We start from the raw sequence: 11,657 nt of genomic DNA, 5'->3' as shown, positions 1-11,657 counted from the left end.
CAATATGCCTCCCATTTCAGGGATAAGACTAGGTAGATAGCTGGGAATATAGAATTTGCAAGATGGAATTCACTCTTACCCATTTTAGGGATAGTAGAAAGGTTGTTCCCTTAAGGGCTGATCCACGCTCTTGAACAAGGGACCCCATCCTCTCATTGCCCTGAGAGGGAATGGATTTAGTGATTAAGATCCTAAATCAATTGTTCATTAGAGAAATAGTGGTACTTAAGGAGAAAAGATGTAACTTAGAGGTAAAACGGTAATTGACCTAGCTGAGGTTACAAACAACTTGTGAAAGATCAACACTTATTTATGACGGTTATATCAAATGGACACATAATATATCTACAATGAGGGGAGTGCAACTACAGGCTATAGTGGATAGTTTTGTTAGTTAACGAATATTGATTAACTAGGTTAAAGAGTTTGATCGGTTAATCTCGAATCGTTGGAGTCCATGATCTGTAGGTTCATCGGGTCTCCTTGCTTTCTCACTACGGATAAAATTGAAGAACTAGGTGAAGTGAGAATTTGAAATGTTCAAATTTGGTCTTTAGGGAAAATTGTATTTTATATGCGATATAATTTATATTTATATAATTAATTAATTTAAGAGTATGTTTTAAATAAAAAATTAACATGAAAGTGTTTGAAGATTGATTAATGTAATTAATCAAAAGCTAGGTGTCAAAGTCTATTTAATATGTGATGTTATATTTTATTATTTAATTAAAATTGTTTTAATTAAATAACTTCTAAAATATGAAAATAGTATTCATATTTTTATCAAAAATTGTTTTATTATAAAATTTATTGTAAGAAAAATTTTTGTCCCACTAACTAAGTGGTTTTTAAAGTGGCTCTTCCAAAGTTTGACACCTAGAGATTTCATGCTAGTGGAGTTTAAGGTGTAAGACATGCAATATGGGATTTTGCATGTATTTTATCTTTAAGTAATTTGCTTTTTCAAATGTGTAAAAACTAATGCTTCCTTCAATATTGAAATTACCTCTTCCACAAAATTTCCTTTATTCTCCTTTTTACTAGAGTGAAATTCTCTAGCTTTCACTAACAAAACAGTCTCACAACCGTGTTCTTTAACCGAAGAATAGCAAGGATTCTTCGTTGGTTGGTGTCAATCAACACTGAGAGGAAGATTACGATGGATTCTACAAAGGTTTTATTTTCTAACCTTTTTGGCATGTTTATACTTAGTTCTAATGTGTAATTAGAACGTTATCGATCTTTGCTTCCGTTGTGCATGCTATCTTTATATTCCAACAACTACGGTATCTAAGGTATATAGTTTTCTTTGATTAGCAAGCCTTTACAGGAGGTTTGTGGAAGGCTTTTCCAAGATAGCTCTCCCATTGACTAACCTGACAAGAAAGGAGGTGATGTTTGAATGGTCGCCTGAATGTGAATATTGTTTCCAAGGGTTAAAGCGAAGACTAGTGTAGGTACCAATACTTACTCATCCTACCCAAGGTAAAGAATTTGAGATTTATTGTGATGCATCCAGGCAGTAGAAAGATGTATAGAACATTGAAGAAGTTTTACTGGTGGCCTGGTGATGCATAGAATTATGATGCGATGGTGTAAATATGCGATGATGTGTGTTATGCAATGATCATTCAAGTTTTCCTAACAAAACCTAAGTATAAGCCTTCTTAGGTTTCCTGGTAAGTCTAGGCTTGAACATAGGGACTACTAAATAGATATGCGGTAGACTCTTTGATTCTATTGTGGTGGTGAAAAAGAAGTGGATAGTGTTTTGTTTTAGATTGTTCCCATGCGACAGAGTTGAACACGGAGTGATGAAAGCGTAGAGTTACAATAAGTATGAGATGAAGGGGTTGAGAAGGGGTTTAGCTAACATTTCCCAAGATTGTGCACAAGTTATGCGATCAAGCTGTACACAAATAACAGTACTACATTTCTCAATGTAGAATGCCATAATTCCTATTTCTAGGACACATGTGATGTATATGCAAAAATTGTCGATAGAACTCATGTCTAAGTTTTTATTCTTGCTTATGCGATCTAATCCGACTCTCTCAAGCCTATATTCTATCTTTAGACTACTCTCTTAAGTATGTCCAAATGATGAATGACGCACACATAAGACAAGGTGATTGCATACCATCATTCCTATTTCTAGGGCGCATGCGATGTGTAAATAGCAATAGAACTTATCTCTAAGTTTCTACTATTGCTTATGTGATTCTAATCCGACTCTCTCAAGCCTAGATTCTAATCTAACTCTCTCAAGCCTAGATTCCATCTTTAGACTACTCTCTCAAGTATGTCTAAAGGGTGAATGATGCATACATAAGATAAGATGACCGTCTAAAATGTAAATCCTAAGTCATGCTAGCTAAGTACTTCTCAACCCATTCAAAAATTTAGCTACTCATGCATGGTATGGAGAGATTGAACATAAATCAAAATGAAGTTTCCATTTCTTCAAATAAAGTGCTGAATAAAAAATAACAAATGGATTTTAGAGATAACAAGCCCGATAAGCAATGCTTTGCTTCCTGTGGCCTTTTACACTACTCTTTATCACTTCAACTCTGTTCTAGTTGTGAATTCTTGCTCTCATAAGGGTTGGCCCTCTCTCCTTTCTATTGCTTTCCGAAAGTCTCTCGATCTATCCGGGAGTGATTTCTCTCGGCTTCGCCTTGTTTCCTTGCTCTCTCCATCCTCTATCTATATGTATATGTATGTGCGTGGATCGATCGATCCTTTTCTCTTTGCTGGCATTCGGTATTTATAGATTTCAAGGTGAAGCAGCTTTTCTTACAAATGGTTGCAATGATGGGCGGCATTAATTTCCCTACTCTGTTGCGCCATTTAAAAGTCATTGAAAGTTCAATGTACTTGGTATAGTGTGGCTTTTAGGGGCTTGTCAACTGAATGTGGAATCGACCGTTATCAGCTTTACGTCCCATCATGATTTATTATGTTCCCACCTTGATGCGAGGTCTTTATGTGATCACCTTTTTAAGAAACTTCTCACGATTGCATGACTTGCGGTCGCAACTTTAAGCGCGCTATCGCATTGTACCTGCACAAAATAGGTAAATTAACTGCTTTTATGCGATGAGCACTCGCGGTCGTAATTCCTTTTAGTTTGGCACTTTCAGACATGATATTGCCTATTTTACCATCGCATTTTCTCATTGTTTTACTTATTTGAGCTGTAATAACTTGTATTTCTACCAGATATCACACCCCTAAATTTAAAACAATGTTTGTCCTCAAGCATAAACTAAAGATTTTTTTAAAAAAAAAAAAAAAGAAATTCAACTGCCTTTACCTTACCTAGACTTCTCAAGGTGTCTTATTCAATTTCATGAACCAATGCCTTCTTAATTTCTATCATGTTCTCTTCTTAAAATATTTCTAATCTTTAGGGACCACAAGTTTAACCTTAAAAAAAACTTTACTCGTTTCCAGGACATCGTATGATTTATTTCAAACTTTCTCCAACTGGGGTGTTCAAGTGATTTTGACCCTTGCGCGATTCAGATATTCGTTTTGTGATCTTGCACTGATCCGAATGCCCAACCTTCGTTTTGGCTTGCCCTTACGGGTGTCATGCGAACATCCAACTACAAGCAAGGCACTCTTTCTTAGTCAAAACTCATGCCCATCTCTTTATTTGGCAGCGGAGTTGCGATCACTTGGTTTATGCATTGATCATGATTCCCACCTTCGTTTTGCCTTGCCCCCACGGATGTCGTGCGGACGTCCAACTATGAGCAAGATCCGATCTCAATGTTATATAATTTTTTTTAAAATGGAATTTCTAAAAGTAACAAGGTTGAAAATAACATTACTAGAACCCCCAAATTTAACACATAGCAATGTCCTCATTGCTAAGAGACAAAATGACTCATGCGATGGACTTAGGAAATTTCGTAAAAATAGTTTTGAAGGAAAGCTGGTAGACGCTAAATTTTAGAAATGTTTCATGAATTGACTGTCCTGAAATTAATCTGACTCTAGTACATGCGGTAAGAAACAAAGGCATGAATTTCATCATTGAAGTCATAATTGGCACAGGGTGAATGCGGCGACCAAATAAAGTAATAAAAAATTCAAGATTGAGTCAAACTAAAGAGGATGCGATAGTAGAATTTAGCAATATTAAATTGAAATGAAAAGTGCAAAATTGAAATAAGATGAGGCAAGGAAAGACACAACCCCCAAATTTGCTTTGTTGCCCGCATCATTTTTTATTGCATCTTTTCCTGTAGTGGGCTGACTCTTTGATTGCGATGGGCTGATCGAACCGGTCACATGTTTGTAGTTATCACATTTCTCCATCGCAATCATTTACTACGATCAGTGATAAATATCAAGAGGATAAAAAGTATGAAAGAAAGAGTTGGAAATTATAAAGAGTAGTAATCATGCAAAAATTAAGATAGATCCATGAAATAAAAATGAAAAAATGATACTAAAAAAAAAGGATATACTTCGTCCCTGATGAATGTATGTCGCTTATCAACACAGGGACTACATGTTTCTTCTTCATTATGGGTTCCTTAGGTCCACGGATGTTTTCTCTCCTTTTTTTGATCCTCTGGTGCGATCATAATCTGGTTATAGCTTCTGATTTCTGCGCGCGTCCCTCCGATTGCTCTAATACATTTCTTCAGAATACTGAGCAATGCAATTTATTTTTATTTCGGTAACGCAGAGGGTTTCTGTGTTTTTCTTTCTTCATTCGACTTCAATTTTTCTTCATTGTTCACTATCTCTATTATTGCATGGCAGGTTTCTAAGGATGTTGTCACATCCTCTGTTTCTTCATTTTCTTCCTTGGATTCCCCATCTTCAATGCAAGTGTGTTCATTGTCGGAATCTGATAAGCCTTCATCTTCTGGGATCTTGATCGCCTCAAACCTGAGCTTCTTTCCATTGATGCTCATTGTGATCTCTCTTTTGTGCACATCTATTTAAGCATGACCAATAGACAAGAATGGTCATCCCAATATGATTGGCACATCTTTATCTGCTTCATAGTCTAGAATGATGAAGTCTGTAGGTAGAATGAAATTTTCAATTGTGACCAAAACATCCTTCAATTTTCCTTCAGGGTGTACCAGGGACCTATCTGCAAGTTGGAGAGTTACCGTCGTGGGTGTCAACTGACCTACATTCAATTGTTTAAAGATTGAAAAGGGAATTAAGTTGATGCTTGCCCCAAGATCGCATAATGTTTGACCAATGTAGATCCCTCCTATTGAGCAGGGTATCGTAAAGCTGCCTGGGTCGTGCATCTTTGGTGGGATTATAATATTTGACTTTTGTGTTAATGAAACCGTGGCGAATTTTCCTGTGTTTCTCTTCTTCGAAATAATATCCTTAAAAAACTTGGCATAAATCAGCATCTGCTCTATCGCTTCTGTAAATGGAATATTTATGTGTAGCTGTTTCAATATTTCCATGAAGCAATGATACTGACCTTCATCGTTTTGCTTCTTTTTCAGTCTTTGAGAGGATGGAGGTAGCTGTACTTTTACTGTTCCATGGTCTGGAGGCTTAGAGTTGGTCGCATTTTCAGGTTCTTCAAGTTCCTTAACCTCAGGCTCCTCTGACTTAGTTTGCATCAACGGTTTCTTAGATTCCATCGCATTTGAATTGGTCCTGTTAAGCTCCTTCCTACTTCCACTGTCACCTTTTCGCTTCTCAGGGTGACTGCCAGGCATTGTTCTTTCCCTATATTCCTCGGGTTGCGAGGGAGCTCATTGAGCTCGGTAGTGTTCCCTGCGATCTGTTTTTCAGCTCTCCCGCAATCTGTCTTATTTGGGTTTCCATGTTGCAGATGGAAGTCACCTGGTTCTGGAGAACCGTCTCATTCTTTTCGATGTACTGTTTTAACAGGTTCTCCAAAGAGGATGATGGTGGTGTTTGAGAGCTGCTGGCTTGTTGTTGTTGTTAACTGTTAGTTCTTTGGAAAAATCCTAGCGGTCCTTCTTTTTGCGCCATAGGTTGATAGCCTTGTTGTTGGTTATTTTTCCAAGAAAAATTAGGGTGGTTTCGCCACCCGGGGTTGTACGTGTTTGAAAAAGGGTTGTTCTTGACAAAGTAGATTGACTGTGGATTTCGTGGACACTCTGCAACCGAAAGAGATTCTCCACATGTAGCACAGCTGGTGCTTGTCTGTTCTATTGCGTTGACTTGCTCTCTTTGCATTTTAGGATTGTTTATTGTGATGCCCTGTAATAAATTTTTCACCGCATTCATCTGATTTTGCAATGATGTGATGGCACCATTATTTACGTTACCTTCTTTGGGTTTTGCTCTCTGATCACTTTCTTGCTAATCTTCGTGGTTTTTTTAGATGCAATCAAGAATGTTCTTTGCCTCATCATATGCTTTGTCCAGTAGACCTCCTACTGTTGCCGCATTGGTAGCTGTCTGCGATGCAGAATTTAGTCCATGATAGAAAATCTCCATTTGGAGGCAATCCGGCAATCCATTGTGTGGGCAGTCGCGCATTAGTCTCTTGAATCTCGCCCACACGTCATTGAGTGATTCATCTTCTTCTTGTTCAAAATTGGCGATCAATTTCCTCCTTCTAGCATTCTCTGTAGGAGGGAAATACTTTTTCATAAACTTCTCCACAACTTTCTCCCATGAAGTTATCTCTCCTGGTTCGAGGGAGTATGCCCATTTTCTTGCTTGATCACATAGTGAAAATGGAAATAACGTGAGTCGAACTTCTTCAATGGAGATATTAGGGAACACAAAAGTGTTACAAATTTCAATGAAGCTTCGTAGATGGGCGTGCATATCTTCACTAATGCTGGTTATCTTGAACCTGGATCCATCCAATGCTGGTCTCATGATTCTTGGGGAGAAATCATACAAGTTTGGTGACACATAGTCCCAGATGGGTCTATTGCGATCATTTGCCAGTAGGATAGGATTTGCCAATATGTTGTTTTCATTTGCGGCTTGTCATTCAGGTTTTTCAGCCATTTTATGAGTTCTTCCTTGTTGTCTACATCAGACTTTCTGTCTTTTGCGAAATGTTCTTTCGATCTCTGAATCGTAATTGGGCTCAAGAGCGCGTCCTTTGTGCATGCGACGCTTGCTTATTCCTTTACCGAAGGAATAACAATGCAACAGAGGTCAAAAGCTGCAAAGATCAAAGAGGTTTGATGTTATACTGTAGTCCTCGACAACGGCACAAAAAACTTAATGCGTAGAATTATGATGCGATAGTGTGAATATGCGATGATGTATGTTATGCAATGATCATTCAAGTTTTCCTAACAAAGCCCAAGTACAAGCCTTCTTAGGTTTCCTGGTAAGTTCAGGGTCGAACATAGGGACTACTAAATAGATATGCAGCAGACTCTTTGATTCTATTGCGATGATGAAAAAGAAGTGTATAGTGTTTTGTTTTAGATTTTTCCTATGCGACGGAGTTGAACGTGGAATGATGAAAGCGTAGAGTTACAATAAGTATGTGATGAAGGGGTTGAGAAGAAGTTTAGCTAATATTTCCCAAGATTGTGCACAAGTTATGCGATCAAGCTATACACAAATAACAGTACTACATTTCTCAATGCAGAATGCCATAATTCCTATTTCTAGGATGCATGCAATGTATATGCGAAAACCGTCGATAGAACTTATATCTAAGTTTCTATTCTTGCTTATGCGATCTAATCCGACTCTCTTAAGCCTATATTCTATCTTTAGACTACTCTCTCAACTATATCCAAATGATGAATGACGCACACATAAGACAAGGTGACCGTATACTATCATTCCTATTTCTAGGGCGCATGCGATGTGTAAATAGCAATAGAACTTATCTCTAAGTTTCTACTCTTTCTTATGCGATTCTAATCCGCCTCTCTCAAGCCTAGATTCTATCTTTAGACTACTCTCTCAAGTATGTCCAAAGGGTGAATGATGCATACATAAGACAAGATGATCGCATAAAATGTAAATCTTAAGTCATGCTAGCTAAGTACTTCTCAACCCATTCAGAAATTTAGCTACTAATGCATGGTGTGAAGAGATTGAACATAAATCGAAATGAAGTTTCCATTTCTGCAAATAAAGTGCTGAATACAAAATAACAAATGCATTTGAGAGATAACAAGCTCGGTAAGCAAGGTCTTGCTTCCCGTTGCCTTTACACTACTCTTTATCACTTCAACTCTGTTCTAGTTGTGAATTCTTGCTCTCGCAAGGGTTAGCCCTCTCTCCTTTGTATTGCTTTCTAGTAGTCTCTCGTTCTGTCCGAGAGCGATTTCTCTCAGCTTCGCCTTGTCTCTTTGTTCTCTCCGTCCTCTATCTATATGTATATGTATGTGCGTGGATCGATCGATCCTTTTCTCTCTGATGGCATTTAGTATTTATAGATTTCAAGGTTAAGTAGCTTTTCTTACAAATGATTGCAATGATGGGCGGCATTAATTTCCCTACTCTGTTGCGCCGTTTAAAAGTCACCGAAAGTTCAATGTACCCGCTACAGTGTGGCTTTTAACGGCTTGTTGATAGCGGGCAGAAATTCATGTTATCATAGTGTTGAATCCTTAAACAATGTCGGATTGCATTGATGAAATATGTTAAATTGCGTCCATTAAGCATAAATTCTATAATATTACGGTCGCATGCATTCAATGCATTAGAGCAGTTGATCTTTATATTTTTGTTCAGAATAATGTGTTAACGTAATGGAAAGAATGCGATCATAGGAATACATTGGTCGAGTGCAACTTCACTGCAAGACTTTGCGTTGATCGTGCTCACAAACATTCACCCAAGAAGAATCACCACAACATGGTGGGCGCATCCGGACGAAAGGACAATTAAGATCGATGGGACAGAAAGCTGATGGCAGTCGGATCCAAAATAAGTTACCAGCCGATATCGGTGACAATTATCCGGCGTATCAGTCAAGAATTAAAGTTGTCCCATCTGTACAACCTAGAGAAAGAAGCCACCTTTCACCATTGATGCCCTATAAATACCAAGTGCATTCTTCAGAGAAGGGGTTAAGCAGTCGATTATTTCATCATTTTACAAGTTCGCATCTTTGTCCATAGTCTTCTTTTATTTTAAGGCGGACACGAGGAAGAAGGTGTATCGATAGATCATTCTGGCAAGCTTGGGAAAGCACCGGAAGCTCCAAAAAAGAGAGAGGACCGACGCCCGCGGAAGCGGGAATATTTGTAGATCAGAATAGAGATTCGTAAAAAGCCTCAGTCAGCAAGAAATTGCTATCAGGCTGTCTACCTTTAATTTCCATTATCATTTTGTATTAATTCAGTTATAAGAATGAAACGTCTTCCTCTATATCTGTTCACTCTCTATAATTCACGCATGAGCAGCTAAATAGTTGAATGGGTTGAGAAGCGTTTAGCTAGCACAACTAGGGAATCTTCATTCTTTGTGATTATCTTGTTTATGTATGCTTCATTCGTCTATTAGAGATACTCAGGAGGGTAGTCTAAGGACAAGATCTAGACTTAGGAAGGTCAGGTCAGAATCTATGTTTGGAAGAACAAGATTAGAACACATAAACGAGAGATAGGCGCTTAGGAATGAGCACTATTTGTTATTAACACATCGCATGCATCTTAGCAATAAGATATGATTGTATGCGGTCACCTTGCTTTCATGCATTTTGCATCAACGCATAGGACAAGAGTAGAGACTTAAGGATAAGCTCTATGGATATTTTGCATTCAACCATGTGTCCTAGACTTAGGAGCATCGCATTTACATTAGGAAATGACTTGTTGTGCATGGTTGTAACATGATCGCAAAGTTTGACACATTTCCGAGTAACGCTAGCTAAAGATCTTCTCAACCCGTTCATTGCATACTCATTTCATCTATCAACGCAACTCTTTTTCTCAAATCTGCAGCCTTTATTTACTCTTTTTTATCAACGCAATAACACACCCACATTTCATTTATTTACTTGGTTACCACAAAGTTTTCATAAACTTTATCAACGCAACTATTTTTACAAGTCCCTGTGTTCGACCCTGGACTTACCAGGAAACTCAGAGGAATTTATACTTGAATTTCGTTGGGGAAACTTGAGTACACAACGCAATCCATCAACGCATATCATCCATATTTCCACTTCATAAAATTTAAGCATCAAGTTTTTGGCGCCGTTTTCGGGGACTTCGGCAAAATAGTTGTTAACGGTAATTTTTGTGATTTCTTTGCAGAACTCTCAATCTCTGGCGAACTATGACTTGGAGATTGAGAGAACGTTTTGAAGGAGACTAAGAGACCGCCAACAGCAACCACAATCTGATAAAGAAGAGATGGCGGAGCAGCCTAGGAATGAAGCACCAAACAACAACAATGTCATGGCAAATCCGATTCTGTTGGCAAACAATCGCACATAGGCCCATTAAGACTATGCATCGCCAAACCTCTATGATTTCTCTCTGGGAATCATGAGGCCTGCCTTAGACGGAAGTAGATTTGAAATGAAATCAGTGATGCTGCAGATGATCCAAGCTGCAGGTCAATTCGGAGGAAGGCGTGGCGAGGATCCGCACGCCCATCTCCAAAGTTTTATTGAAATCTGCAATACTTTTGTGTTCTCGAACATCTCTGCTAAAGAAGTTTGACTAACATTGTTCCCATTTTCTCTCTGTGATCAGGCTAGGAAATGGGCTTATTCGCTCGAACCAGGAGAGATCACTTCTTGGGTGTAGGTGGTGGAGAAGTTTATGAAGAAGTATTTTCCACCTACCGAAAACGCAAGACGAAGAAAGCTTATTACTAATTTTGAACAAGATATGGACGAATTGCTCAGCGATGCTTGGGCGAGGTTTAAAAGGTTGGTCCGAGATTGTCCGCATAATGGGCTACCAGATTGCCTGCAAATCGAAATTTTCTACCATGGTTTGAATCCTGCTTCATAGACCGCTGCCAATGCGGCAGCAGCTGGTGGTCTGCTTGACCAGACTTATGATGAGGTGAAGAATATCCTGGACCACATCTCCAAGAATCATGAAGATTGGAGGGAGAGTGACCAGAGATTAAGACTCAAGGATTCTGACGCAAATAATGGTGCTATTGTCTCATTGCAAAACCAAATGACTGCTACGATGAATTTGATTTAAGGAATGACGATCAGTAGCCAACACCGTGGGCAGATTAACGTAATAAGTCAAAACACCGCAAGGTGTGCGACTTGCGGTGGTGGGCATGCAATGGAAGATTGCCAGTAAAATCCACAGTCTGTATATTTTGTAAAGAACAACCCCTTTTCAAACAATTACAACCCCGGGTGGAAAAACCACCCCAATTTTGCTTGGAAGAATCAACAACACAATTTTCACTCTGTGTCACAAAAAGAAGGGCCACTAGGGTTCTTTCAATGCAGTAATGGTCAACAGAGCAACCAAGCAAGTAGCTCACAACAACTATCGCAATCTTCTTCTCTAGAAAGCCTATTGAAGAAATACATAGAGAAAAACGAGACAGTGCTTCAAAGCCAGGCTACGTCCATCCGCAACCTTGAATTGAAAATGGGCCAGATTACGAATGAACTCAAAAGTAGACCGCAAGGGGCATTGCCAAGTTCAACCGAGCTTCCACGCAACCCAGGGGGATTAGGTAAGGAGCATTGTCACAGTTGTGAC

General features: G+C 38.7%; 1 non-coding gene across 1 annotated transcript; it reads left to right on the top strand.

Moving 5' to 3' along the window:
• The first annotated feature begins 6,490 nt into the window (after positions 1-6,490).
• Positions 6,491-6,597, top strand: LOC120070392. Its single transcript, XR_005479887.1, has one exon. It is a non-coding gene; the product is annotated as a small nucleolar RNA R71 (small nucleolar RNA).
• The last annotated feature ends 5,060 nt before the right edge of the window (positions 6,598-11,657 follow it).

This window comes from Benincasa hispida, chromosome 1 (assembly GCF_009727055.1).
Source record: "Benincasa hispida cultivar B227 chromosome 1, ASM972705v1, whole genome shotgun sequence".
NCBI classification, from domain to species: Eukaryota; Viridiplantae; Streptophyta; class Magnoliopsida; order Cucurbitales; family Cucurbitaceae; genus Benincasa; species Benincasa hispida.
The sequence above is the reverse complement of the archived record's forward strand: the minus strand, read 5'-3'. Positions and strand labels throughout refer to the sequence as shown.